Here is a 14076-nt window from a genome sequence, read left to right as displayed (position 1 = left end):
TTACCTCATTGTATTCTGATTGCAGCTTTTTCCCACGCAGCTTTGGTTCAATACTTGGAACAGTGTTAACAAAAATTATGAAATCATTCCTGGAAAGGGTGCACCCTACAGTCTCCAATCTACGTATGTGATTGCATCGCTATAGTAAGCACAACTAGGGCCAGTTCAGTGTGAGTTATGTAAATGTTTACTCCTGTTTAGATTCCCCCTCTTTTTTTTCTCTTTCTCTCTCCGTACCTGGAAGTTCACCATGATAAACTAAGGTCTGCTGGTCATCCCATTTACTTTCATTCTTGACCTCATTCCCTCTGCTAAACTGGAAGAACTTTAGGCTAGTATGGTCTGCCAGGGTGATACATTAATTCTCTTTGTCTCACTGTTTCTGTCTTTCCCAAAAACAAGTTAAAGATCTCAAGACCATACAGAAGTCTCCTTCTAGATATCATTTACTCCATCCCATGTTTTGCATTGATTCTGTCATTTCACAACCAACCAAGATGTCGTTAAATTGTACTGAAATGTTGCCCATTGTAACTGATTCTCTCTCTCTTGCTTGCTCTCTCCATCTCTCGTTATTTCTATCTCTCTCTCACAGACACAAACACACACACTCAGTTGAGTCCTACTCCAAGACAGTCTCTCATTCTCAGCTTCACATTCTGACCATATATCATTTCTAAATGTGTCCCAGTTGTTAATTGTTCCATTGTAGAAGAATGGATGTCAGACTACAAAAACGTGGACAATTTTGTGTATTATTTCATATTTCATCAATGCAGTTTCTTATAGATAAAATGTATGTGAAATAATGCAATTAAATGTAAATGAGGGACACTATGGACTTCATGCCCTTTTTGCCATAAATTTTGTTTCACATATATCGAGGTGAAAGCTTTTGTTCTGGTCTGTCTTGGTCTTGGTCTGTCTAGTATTGATCTGTACGAGTTATAGCAAGGTTGGAGTTATGATAAGCCCTGTCTATGTGATCTGAACTGGACTATCTTATCTTTCACTAAATAACAGTTTGTATTCTGCGTTGCTCAATAAGCAGTATATCAGTCAGAGAAAGGTAATATTGAAATTAAAATGGATTACAGATAGCTTTTGGCCTTTTCCCAAACTTAGTTTACGTGTTCCTTATTCCAGAGAACTGCCAAATGATTGGCTCCATCTGTTGAATAGCAAGGTGGTGAACATACACATTAACCCATGGGACAAATTCTGCAACCCTCTGGGATCTCTTTGTCCTTCCAAATTTGACTTCTCCTTCATCATCAATTTTTCTTGGTACAACAATGGTGGCAATTGCATCATCTGCCTCTGGAATTCTTTCCTTAAAAACCCTTGCCCTTGCAGTACACTCCTGAAACCTTGCTTCTTTGACCCAGTTCCCTGACATTCATCTGATTCTGTCTAATAATCCTCCTTAAGGTAAAGTTAACTCTGGGAATACCGACATTTAACACCTTTTCAAGTACAGATCTTGGCACGATATCTTCTCCTGTCAGTACTGCAGACCGAGGGTGAGGTGGGATGTCTAATGAATGTTCCTCAGTTCATCGAATAGTTACAGCACAGAACAAAGCCATTCATATCTACACCAGCTCTCCAGTACAGCAATTCTTTTTTACCCTTGCCATTCTCCATCACCTCGTTAATGCTTCTTGGCCATATACACTCAGGCAACTTCCTGTACCAATACAGCGGCCACGGAGTGCACAATTGTGCGCTTTTGCTGCTGTAGCACATCCAACTCAAGGTTCAAAGTGCTGTGCATTCAGAGATGATCCTCTGCACAACGCTGTTGTAACACGTGGTTATATGAGTTACCGACACCTTCCTGTCAGCCTGAGTCAGTTAGGCACAGAAATATGCAAGGAAATGGAGGAATGTGGAGCAGGTGCTGAAAGAAGAAATTTGATTTAATTTGGCATTGTGTTTAGCACAGACATTGTGGGCTGAAGGGCCTGTTCCTGAGCTGTACAATTCTTTGTTCTAGGTTCTAGGTTCTGTGAGCCTTTTTAGACATTCTTTCAGTGTCTAAATCATGAGAATGAATGAAATTCTTCCCTGACCCAATGTAGAACATGGAACACAGACACAGAACATTATGGCACAGTACAGGCCTTTCAGCCACAAGGCTTTGCAAACCTACTCTAAGATCAATTGAATCCTTCCCTCATACGTCACCCTCCATTTTTTTATCATCCATATGCCTGTCTCTTAACTGTCCCTAATGTATCTGCCTCTATTAGCACCCCTGGCAGCACGTTCCATGCACCCACCACTCTCTGTGTAAGAACGTACCTCTGAATCCTCCCAATACATTCCTCCATTCACCTTAAAATTATGCCTCCTCTATTAGCCATTTCTGCCCTGGGAAAAAGTCTTTGGCTATCCACTTGATCTATGTCTCTTATCGCCTTGTACATCTCTCATCTTCCTTCGCTCCAAAGTAAAAAGCCCCAGCTTGCTCCACCTCTCCTCATCGGACATGCTCTCTAATCCAGGCAGCATCCTGGTAAATCTCTTCTGCACTCTCTCTAAAACTTCCACAACCTTCCTATAATGAGGCGACCAGAACTAAGCACAACACTCCAGGTGTGGTCTAACCAGAGTCTTTTAGAGCTGTATCATTGAATACTCCACAGCAAATAAGGTAGAGAGATTTTTCATTTGCATAGAGCCTTTCACATCCTTATTTCAAGCCACCTTATAACAATGGACTGCATTCATTGTGGTCATATAGGAAACCCAGTTGCCACATTCTGTACAGCAAGCTCCCATAAACAATGAGCTCATTATAACCAATGTTCTCTATTTTTAGTAATGTTGAATCAGAGCTGGTGTAACTGGGAAATACACTACTCTTCTGTGAAATGATAATAAATTCATCTGATTCCACTTAAAGAAAAACTGATCGAGCCAATGACACCTCAAATCTTGTTCCTTGTTGAGCAGAACACTGAAAAGCTGTGCTTCTTACTAGCGACACATTTGATAGCAGGTTCCTATGATCTTGCTTTCTTCTGGGTAGGGAAGGTGAAGCTCTGGAACTCAAGTCCTCAATTCTTCCCTTCATATACCGACAGTGTTGACAAATTTATGAGATGCAATGTCTCCATAGGTTTTTTATCAAAAGTACAATGAACTCTCCAGGTTTCCACAGATCTTTGTAGCTCTGAACCATGCAGTCCTCACATGTATTTTGATGTGCTTGCTGCCAGCACTAAAACTAAAACATCAAAGCATCAACATCTCTGGTGCTTTTGCCTTGCTGAAGTGAAGGAACCAGGATGAAGGGACAAGCCTGACCCCAGCAACTGGTGACAATGATTCTGCTCTACAGGACGTTTGCTGATATAAGTACTGTGCAAAAGTCCTAGCCATATACATATAGCAAGAGTGCCTAAGGCTTTTGCACAGTACTGTGTTTGTTAAAGTGGAGCAGAGAGTGAGTTTGTAAATCTGGAGAGAGCAAACGATGTTGGCAATGGCGAGGGTGGAGTGCTGTGGGCCCTCTCCCTTCCCCTCTTCCCAACCATGATTCCCCTCGCCCTGCTCCTTTTCCCACTCTCAGTCCACAGTAGAGACCCAAATCCGAATCAGGTTTATCATCATTCACATACGTAATGAAATTTGTTTTCTTTGTGACACCAGTACAGTGCAATACATAAAATTGCTACAGTACTGTGCAGAAATCTTAGACTGCCTGGATTATTTTCCCATCCAAGTCTCAACTCCAGGACTTTTTGACTAGAAGCAAGAGCAACAAACTATCCCTGGGAACAGCATCTGTGAGAGGAAAGAAATTGTCAATGCTTCAGACTGAAACTCTGCATCAGGGCTCATGATGCAGGCTTTCAACCAGCAACATCAACAAGTTGTTTCTCCCCATATTAATAAATTCTTGCCCACTTCTTGGAGGATGAATGAATGAAAAAAAAGGATAATGTGCTCTCTCTAACCATTGGTTCTACACAGGCATTTAAGATTCAGGGTGAAAGATTTATCCAAGTATGCACTGATTTGATATAATTCCCAATAATTCTTGATTCAGCTACAGAAGAAGCTGGCATTTCTTTTCAAGGTGATCTCCAATAAGGTAAATATGTATCTCATTTATGTAAAAGGCAAAGTTTTGGAAGGTGACTTGATAAATGATGAAAGCCTAATTTCTCACTCGTTTGGGAATTGACATAATTAGCACTTGTCCTAGAAAATGAGGGATGACATTTTCTGTCAGTCAGTTTGTAGATTCCCCTTAGCCAACCATCAGCGCAGCAGAGGATACATTTTCCTCAATCCTGCTCCTACGGGGTGGATGACGACAGCCTTTTCTAGGACTAATGGAGTCTGGGTCAAAGGACTGTATGCAAATATTAGCTTGCTTCATCCTGAGCTTTCCAGAGCAACAGAAAATGGGACAATCACAAATAGACACACTGACCTCTTCCTCTGTAATTCCTCCATATCCCTTCAGATCTGAACCTTCCTCTTGTCAGTCTGTAGGGAAAAGAAGAGTGAGGGCTAATAAATAATAAAGGTGGTAATAGAGAACCACAGATAAAGGCCAGAAGTAGAGACATGGAAAGCAACAGTGACCACAACTAGGTTTCAGGCAATATGGATATGTGGGGCTGGATCGACAACACGGTAGTATGATTAACATTTTTACTGAGTCATGTCAGTAATGGTACACGCTTGGCAATTTACAGCGTGGGATCAACAAACCGGGCCCACAAAGACAAAGCCCGCCAGCTTGGAAACCCCCGTCAGAAGAGACAGAGCCCTCCCCGAGTAGGAGGCCAATTGATTGACTGCACTATTAAATGGCTACATGTGCACCCATCACAAGTGACCTGATAAGGTACATCAGGAGCTTCATTAATTATGTTATAGTGTGCACCTATTGTAGTGATAGAGAATGGGATTTACTACTGTTAGACCTGTGGATCATCACCTCATTCTGTAATCAAGACCTAGTGTGTCATTTGTTTTCCTGTAACCATTATTTTGTCATCAAAATGTACTTTTACTGGTAATCTCGCTAACTGAGAATGTAAAAGCTGTACAAAATTCAGGCTCAGCTAGGTCAGCTTTGACTGGTCTCCTTGTGCACCCAATTATTCTAATAAATCACCTGTTATTTTGAACATCAACTTCCTGCGGCCTGTCAATTTGTTCCTGCAATTTTCAGAATCTGCACTGAAAAAGTTCCCAGAAAAGTATCTGCAGGGAATATATTTCCACTTACCTTGTTTAATTTCCTTGTGCCCAGTCCTCCATAGGAAAAGCTCTCCCCACCACTGAGCACATTTACAAGGAACGCTGCCCGTCATCAAAACCACCCAACATCCAGGCCATGTTCCCTTTTCACTTCTACCCCTGAGTAGGGGACATAGGAGCCTTAGGTTCCACACCACCAGGTTCAGGAACAGTTATTACCCTTCAACTATAAGGCTCTTGAACCATTGTGGATAACTTTACTCTCCTCAAAACTGAACTGACCCCACAACCTATAGACTCACTTCCAAGGCATCAGTATTATTTATTTACTTTTTAAAAATTATTGGCACAATTTGTCATCCTTTGTTTATTCTTTATAGTTTTTCATAATTTTTACTGTATTTATTTATTTTCTGTAAATGCCTGCAAGAAAACAAATCTCAAGTAAGTGTATGGCGACAGAATGGAACTAACTTTGAACTTTGAATTTGTTTATTTTCTTACTATTCCTTATGGTCTAAATCATGCCTAATTCAGTGTCTGGGCACCTGCAGTATTTGGCGATAAGATGGCCATTGATAATTAATGCACCATAAAAGGTGAATGCTAATTGACACAGACTTTCGCTACCATATATATGCTCTCTCTCTCTCTCTCTCTCTCTCTCTCTCTCTCTCTCTCTCTCTCTCTCTCTCTCTCTCTCTCTCTCTCTCTCTCTCTCTCACACACACACACACACACACACACACACACACACACAGTCCCTCACCCTTGTCTCTATGTTTCTCATACTTCTTTTCACACACTTCTGGTGTCTGCGCATACACTCAGTGGCCATGTTATTAGGTATACCTGGACACCTGCTCATTAATACAAGTATCTTATCAACCAATCATGAAACTCAAAGCATAAAAGCCTGCAGACTTGGTCAAGAGGTTCAGTTATTGTTCATAGCAAACATCAGAGTCTTGAAGAAATGTGATCCAAGTGACCTTGGCTGTGGAATAATAGTTAGTAGCAGACTCGTTTGAATATCTCGGAATCTGCTGATCGCCTGGGATTTTCACTCTCGTTCACAGAGAATAGCGCAAAATGCAAACAAAATAAATCCAGTGAGTGGCAGTTCTGTGGGTGAGAAGCCATGTTAACCAGAGAAGCCAGAGGAGAGTGGACTGACTGGTTCAAGCTCACAGAAAAGCAACAGGAACTCAAATAACCAGGCGTTACAACAGTGGGTGTGCAGAAAAGCACAACATTGAACCTCGAAGTGGATGGGCTGCAGCAGAAGACCATGAACATACACTCAGTGGTACAGGAGGTCCCTATCTAATAAAGCGGTCACCGAGAGTACAAATTCTCTATTCCATTCTCATTACTTTCATATCCTCTCACCATTTCTCATTCGTGGCTGCATGGTTTCTACATGTACACACTGCGACTGTGGCAAGCTGAGTTCTGTCCTTACATCCAGTCTGGGAATCATGTCTGCTCGGTGTTACCTGAGGGAGTGCAGTGGAAGATCAAAGGTAAGGTTGGTGCTGGGTGAAAGTTATTGTCACATACACCTTGACTGGCTCACGAGTCTGAACAGCTGACAAATGTGTGTGTGAGCAGGTCACCAGTAAACCTGGGTGGTGATGTTAGCCAAAACCTGGAGCAAAACAGCCCCAGGATTATGGAATAAAAGAGGAGGTTGTTTCTTGTTCAACTTTTAACCTGAGAAACTATTAAATGCAGTCATAATGTAGGAATTTTTAAATTCTGCTGTTAGCCAGGGTATCAATGCATTGATTTAAGAACAACTGCTCCAATTAGATTACCATCTATGAGTCCCTTGCAGTCAGGGTGTGCTGTGCTTGATGGGCACATCGTATAGTGCCGGCTGTCTGGGACCGAAACAGGACTGCACTGCAAAAACCTAGGCTCATGCCTTGTTTATTGTACCACACTAAACTCTAGACCAGCCGGGGGCAACCGGGAAATGTTAGAGCTGCCAAACGTATCAGGGATTGGATCTAAAGGGTCAATATGAGTGCAGACATTGCTGGTACAATTATTGTCTTCATTTCTTCTGCTTCGGCTGAGGAATTCCTTCAGAACTGAGTGACCTGCCTCCACTTGGGCTTGTGCATTTTTTTATGTAGCTGATGAGGTCAGTGTGGGGGCTTTTCTCATAAGTAAGGTGCTTGAGGGACTGATGGGTGGATGTGGTGTCCTCCGTATGTTGTTTGATTTTGGATCAGTGTGCTCCTCAGCATGGACTCGAGGTTCTCAGTACCATCTCGAATCCTCTTTCTCCACTTTGCGAGGCCATGGGTCACAGACACCCAGCAACCAATGGGGATGTTGAATCTTCCCAGTAAGACTCTGAGCAAAATCCTTGTATCTCTTCTCTAGTCCACCTGGTAATTTATTTCCACAACGGAGTTCGGAATACTGTCTGTTCTAGGAGTTAGGTGTTGGGCCGGGAAGCAAAATGGCCTCTCCAACAGTGAAAACAACAAGCGATCGGAGCAATTCTGTGGCTTAGGCAGCATCTGTGGAAGGAAATGGACAATCGATGTTTCAGGTTGAGACTCTTCTAGATTGAGACAGCAGAGGGGAAACAGTCTATCACAAAGAGATGAGGGGTAAAAGTGAGAAAGAACTGAGCACTAGCCTCCATAACACAGGGCATCTTCAAGGAGCAATGCCTCAAAAAGGTGGCATCTATCATTATGGCCTTCACCCAGGACATGTCTTCTTCTCATTACTTCCACCAAGAAAGAGGTACAGGAGCCTTGAAGGCACACACTCAACGATTCAGGAATGGCTTCTTCCCCACTGCCATTTGATTTCTGAATGGACATTGAACCCATGAGCACTACCTCACTACCTTTTTTACTACATATTTAATTTAACTATATAATAAATATATAGTTACTGTAATTGACTGTTTTTATTATTATGTATTCTGGTCAAAGAACACTGAGGCTGTCTACAAGAAGGGTCAGAGCCGTCTCTATTTCCTGAGGAGACTGAGGTCCTTTAACATCTGCTGGACAATGCTGAGGATGTTCTACGAGTCTGTGATGTCCAGTGCTATCATGTTTGCTGTTGTGTGCTGGGGCAGCAGGCTGAGGGTAGCAAACACCAACAGAATCAGCAAACTCATTTGTAAGGCCAGTGATATTGTGGGGGTGGAACTGGACTCTCTGACTGTGGTGTCTGAAAAGAGGATGCTGTCCAAGTTGCACGCCATCTTGGACAATGATTCCCATCCACTCCATAATGTACTGGTTAGGCACAGGGGTACATTCAGCCAGAGACTCATTCCACCGAGATGTAACACTGAGCGTCATAGGAAGTCATTCCTGCCTGTGGCCATCAAACTTTACAACTCCTCCCTCAGAGTGTCAGACACCCTGAGCCAATAGGCTGGTCCTGGACTTATTTCCACTTGGCATGATTAACTTATTATTATTTAATTATTTATGGTTTTATATTTCTATATTTCTTCACTATTCTTGGTTGGTGTGGCTGTAATGAAACCCAATTTCCCTCGGGATCAATAAAGTCTGTCTGTCTGTCTGTCTGTCTGTATTGTAATGTATGTAATGTGCAATGCCTCATAACACCAAATTTTATGACATATGCTGGTGGTATGAAACCTGATTCTGATTCTGATTCATGTGATAGAAGGATCCAGGGGAAGAGAGTTTGATTGGCAAATGAGGAGAGGACTGAGAAAGCAGTGAATGCAACAGAAGGGAACAGATTATGGATTTTTTTTTTAATTTTAGAGATACAGGCCCTCCCAGCACATTGGACCCGTGGTGCAGAGTTACACCCATAATTATCCACATGTCTTTGGGATGTAGAAGGAACCCCCATCCTCACCTGGAAGAAACCCACACAATCACAGGCAGAACAAACAAGTTCCTCAGAGACAGTGGCAGGAATTGAACCCAGATTGCTAGCATTGTAACAGTACTGTGCCACCCAAAATTAATGTTTTGTCTTGGCTGAGGAATGAACCCAGGTCTCCAATGTGGCAGGGAAGAATTCTACAACTGAACCAGCAACCCAGCCGATGTCTGCAGATCTGACTGAGTGTAATTGAGACCTCAGTGTTGGGCATGCTGGCTCTGGAGGACACTATTTTTGCCAGTGGGTTTTGGAGATTTTGGTAAAACATTTTTATCTTGAGTGTGGGATCCATCTACTTTATTAGCTGCGTAATAAAATGGACAATTGTTCCAAGACACTCGGAGAGGAGTAGACCAGAACAGACATGTAATGGAAGTTCTGAGTATCTTTACAACAATTTCATTGCTTTTAGGCTAAATTTTAAAAGTTAATCTGGAGCAAGAAGTGGTTGTTAATTTATTAAACACATCACATTCAGAACAGCTGGTGGAGTCCCCTTAAAGAGCAGTCAATATAATACGGGCAGGCTATGTACAATTCAATTAGATCTTCCATTACATTGAAAAGGTTAAGGGTGATGGAGGAGGGCAGAGACACAAAACTCACTGAGGTACGCTTGAAGCACTGAATGATAAATTACTTCAGCAGGAAGCAGACGAGTAGGACAATAGGAATTACAGTTACAAGAGCGAAGGCACTAACATTTATGGAGGTTAAAATTGATCTTCGAAAATGCTACTTTTTCAAAGGACAGGAAAACGTTGAAGAAAATCAATTTGGCAACAGAAACAGATGAACGATGAGGAGAATTTTTTATTGGATAGTAGGTCGTTGTAATCTGGGTGATATTGCCCAACTATGAAGCAGAAGCTCAGCGACTTTCAAAACATATTTGCATGAATATTTGAAAAAGATATAACAATGGAGGAATAAGATGGATTTTAAAAAATAAAGTTCTTCCTTAAAATTGGATTTATTGTTTTCAGTAATGAAGTGACATGGTAGTGGGATAAAGATAACGAATAGCTTTATTTGTCACGTGTACATCGCAACATACAGTGAAACGTGTCACTTGCATCAAGTCAAATCAGCAAGGATTGTGCTAGATAACACACACACAATTCTGAAGGAACTCAGGAGGTCAGGCAGCATCTATGGAGAAGAATAAAGGATCGATGTTTTGGCCGAGTCTGTTCATCAGGACTGTTTTCCTCTTGATTTTCAGCATCTGCAGAATCTTTTGTGTTGCAGATAGAGCTGAGCAGCCTGCCGGTGTTACCATGCTTCTGGCGCCAACATAGCATGCCCACAACTCACTAACCCTATCCAAACATCTTTGGGATGTGGGATCACCCGGAAGAAACCCATGTGTTTACGAGGAGAGTGTAGAACCTCCTTACAGGCAGCAGCAGGAATTGAACTCCGATTGGTGAGTGCTGGCAGTGTAATACTTTACGCTACAATTTCTGCATTGTACAACGCAGAAACAGGCCTTTTGGCCAATTGGATCTGCACAGAAAATTAAATACAAGGTCATATACATATATATATATATACACACACACACACACACACACACACACACACACACACACACACACACACACACACACACACACACACACACACACACACACACACACACACACACACACACACACACACACACACACATCTTTCGAATGTTGTGGAAATACATGGTCATGGAGAACGTGCAAACTCCATACAGAGTGCACCAGAGATCAGGATCAAATCCAGGTCCACTGGAGCTATGGGCAGCAGTGACTATTGAGTTCAGTTCATTAGTTTCACAATAAACTCCAAATGGTCTTCAGAGTCACTGACAATATCTTATTCTCACATGCAGCATCTATTCAACTCTGCACTTTCCATCAGCTCTTTCATCGTACATTATTTTTTCATTTCAATACCAAAATTGAGGCTTAAGCATGCAGCCCTCAAGCAAATTCTGATGATGGAAGGAATTTTCCTTTGTCTGTCGCCAAACCTCATATGTGAAAAAAATAGCAACAGCAGATTCTCTGTGAGTTAAAAGCTGACCATTGCTATTGAGCCAGTACTGTGTTATTTTCACTGTGTGTCATTGAAATAGGAAAGCAGTGGAGAAAATTATATGAAACTTTTGCAAATCTGACCTTCATTATTTTCTATAGCAGCTTTCAGTTTGCAGTAACATTGGCTGTTTCCATGACAACAAGGCCTTCCAGAAGATGAAGCAGATGACAGACATAAAGAGTTAAGACCAAGATCATTTGTTCCCAAAAGGAACTTAATCTGGAATGAGACTTGCAATCATAAGTGTGGGTATAGAGTTATAGAGTCATAGAACACTACAGCACAGAAACAGGCCCTTCAGCCCATCTAGTCCATGCTGAACCATTCATCAGCCTAGTCTTATCGGCTTCCATTTGGACCATAGCTCTCCATACCCCTCCAATTTATGTACCTATCCAAAATATTCTTCAACATTGACATCGAACCCACATCCACCACTTACACTGGCAGTTCGTTTCACACCACCACCCTCCTGAGTGAAGAAGTTCCCCTTCATTCATGTTCCCCATAAACATTTCACCCTTAGCCCATGACATCTACTTCTAGTCCCACCCACCCTCAGTGGATAAAGCTTGCTTGCATTTACCCTATCTCTACCACCTTAATTTTGTATATCTATATAAAATCTCTCCTCAATCTCCTGTGACCATAGAAAAAGTTATTGAACATAATTGGAGGATATTCTGACCAGTTTTTATAAGGCATTATGAAGGCCAGTACATATTTTCCACCCACAGGTGGCTTTTGATGTTCATTGAGCAGTTGCAGTCATTCCAGTGAAGGTACTTCCATAATACTTCTGCAGTGGGAATTCCAAAATTTTGACCCAGCAACGATGAAAGATATATTTCCAAGTCGGCATGATGGAGGACTTCGAGGGGAACCTGCAAGTGGAGCTGTTCCCAAGTGCCTGAAGCTCTTGTCCTCCTGAGCAAGAAAAGATGCGGGATTGGGAGGCGCTGCTGGATTAACCAAGGTTAGTAACTGCAAGGCATTTTGTAGACAGTGCACCCTGGAGCCATTTGCCCTAGCGTTGGGAAAGCTGGACTCCTAGAGACATACAGGCCAGAAGAAGTCCCTTCAGCCCTCTAGGTCCATTCCAAACATTGTACCCTTCTATACTAATCCCATTGCCAGCACTCGGTCCACTGCTTGTCTGGATGCCCCTTGAATGACTCAGATACAGTTCTGTCTTAGGTGCAGATATATAAGGTACTGTAATAATCTTATGTATTGCACTGTACTGCTGCCACACAAAAATCAAAATTCATAACATATGTGAATGGAGATAAACCTGATTCTATGGGCTTCTGTTATAGATTGAGAGTGGGAAGAGGGGATCATGTTCGGGAGAAGGTGAAGGGAGACGGGAGGGAGCGAGAAGCACCAGAGAGACGTTCTGCAATGATCAATAAACCAATTGTTTGGAATCAAATCGCCTTGCCTGGTTTCTCAGGGCTGGGTGTGCCTGCACCCATGGCCACCCCCAACCCCTGGCACTCCTTCTCTGCCACCTATCCCACACCCCTCCTAACGACACTCCACCCTTGCCATTCCCAACATCCTTTGCTTCTGCCAGATTTACAAACTCACTCTCCACTCCACATTGATAAATACAGAAGTCGTAGGCACCCTAACTATACCTATGTGCCTAAGACTTCTGTACTGTACTGTACCTACGAGAGGCACCCCCTCAGGCAGAGCACTCCTGAATGAACCCAGCCCCTTAGGCCTGTGCTAAACCTCTCACTCCTCAGTGGTGCCGCGTGCTAGTGCAGCAGTTCACATAACTCTTTAGTAAGATTGGTGTTTACTTCCCACTGCTGCCTGTAAGGAGTTTGTACCTCTCCTCATGACCGTGTGGGCTGCCTCTGGTGCTCGAGTTTCCTCCCGTATTCCAAAGACGTACGGTTTAGTGTTAGTAGAATAAAGTTAATCTTTTAGCTCTCTTCCTGTCTTCAGACAACTCTGCATCAGGGAAAAAAACTTACTATCTATCTCATTGATGCCTTTTATAATTTTGTACACATCTGTCTGATCTTCCCTCAGCTTCCTCTCCTCCACAGAAAACAAATCCAATCTATCAGGTGTCTCCTCAGAACTGAAACATAACATCTCGAGCTACCTGCTGGTTATTCACCTCTACATCCTCTCTACACCCTTCCTATAACTGTGGTGACCTGAACTGCACACAATGTTCTAGCCATGGCCTAACCATTATACCAAGACTTCCCTCCTGTTATAATGCATTCCTTGTTAATAAAGGTAAGCATTCGATCTGCCCTCTTCATCTACCTGTGCAGCTACATTGAAAGATTTTTGGACTTGAAAGCCAAGGTCAATTTGTTCCTAAATATTCCCAAGGGATCCACCATTCATTATACATATCCAACCTTCATTAGACAACAAAATGCATTACCTTACACTTATGGATAGAAAAGGCCTAGAGGGACATGGCCAAAGTCAGAGCAATAGGACTAGCTCAGATAGACATGTTGGTCACGTCGACATAGACAAATGGGGCCGAACAGTTTACTTCAGTGCAGTTTAACTCTATGACTCCATGCCATTTATCAGGATCAGGTTTTGTCTGCCACAGTCCTGTCCAACTTACCAGCTAATCAATATCATTCTGTAGCCTGAGTACATTCCTCACTATATATAACACCACCAATGCCTGTGTCATCAGCAGACTTACTAATCATACCTGCTACACTCACAACAACCCTATTGATGTATAAACACTCCGCAAAGGTTCCAGCACCAATCCATTCAGAGCTATTCAATAAAGATGCTACTAATGACTCTGCTTTACACATTTGGTTTCCTTCTTTCCAGAGCCACCTTTTGTACGGTTCATTC

This window comes from Hemitrygon akajei, chromosome 14 (assembly GCF_048418815.1).
Source record: "Hemitrygon akajei chromosome 14, sHemAka1.3, whole genome shotgun sequence".
NCBI lineage: Eukaryota > Metazoa > Chordata > Chondrichthyes > Myliobatiformes > Dasyatidae > Hemitrygon > Hemitrygon akajei.
Note: the sequence above shows the minus strand (reverse complement) of the source record.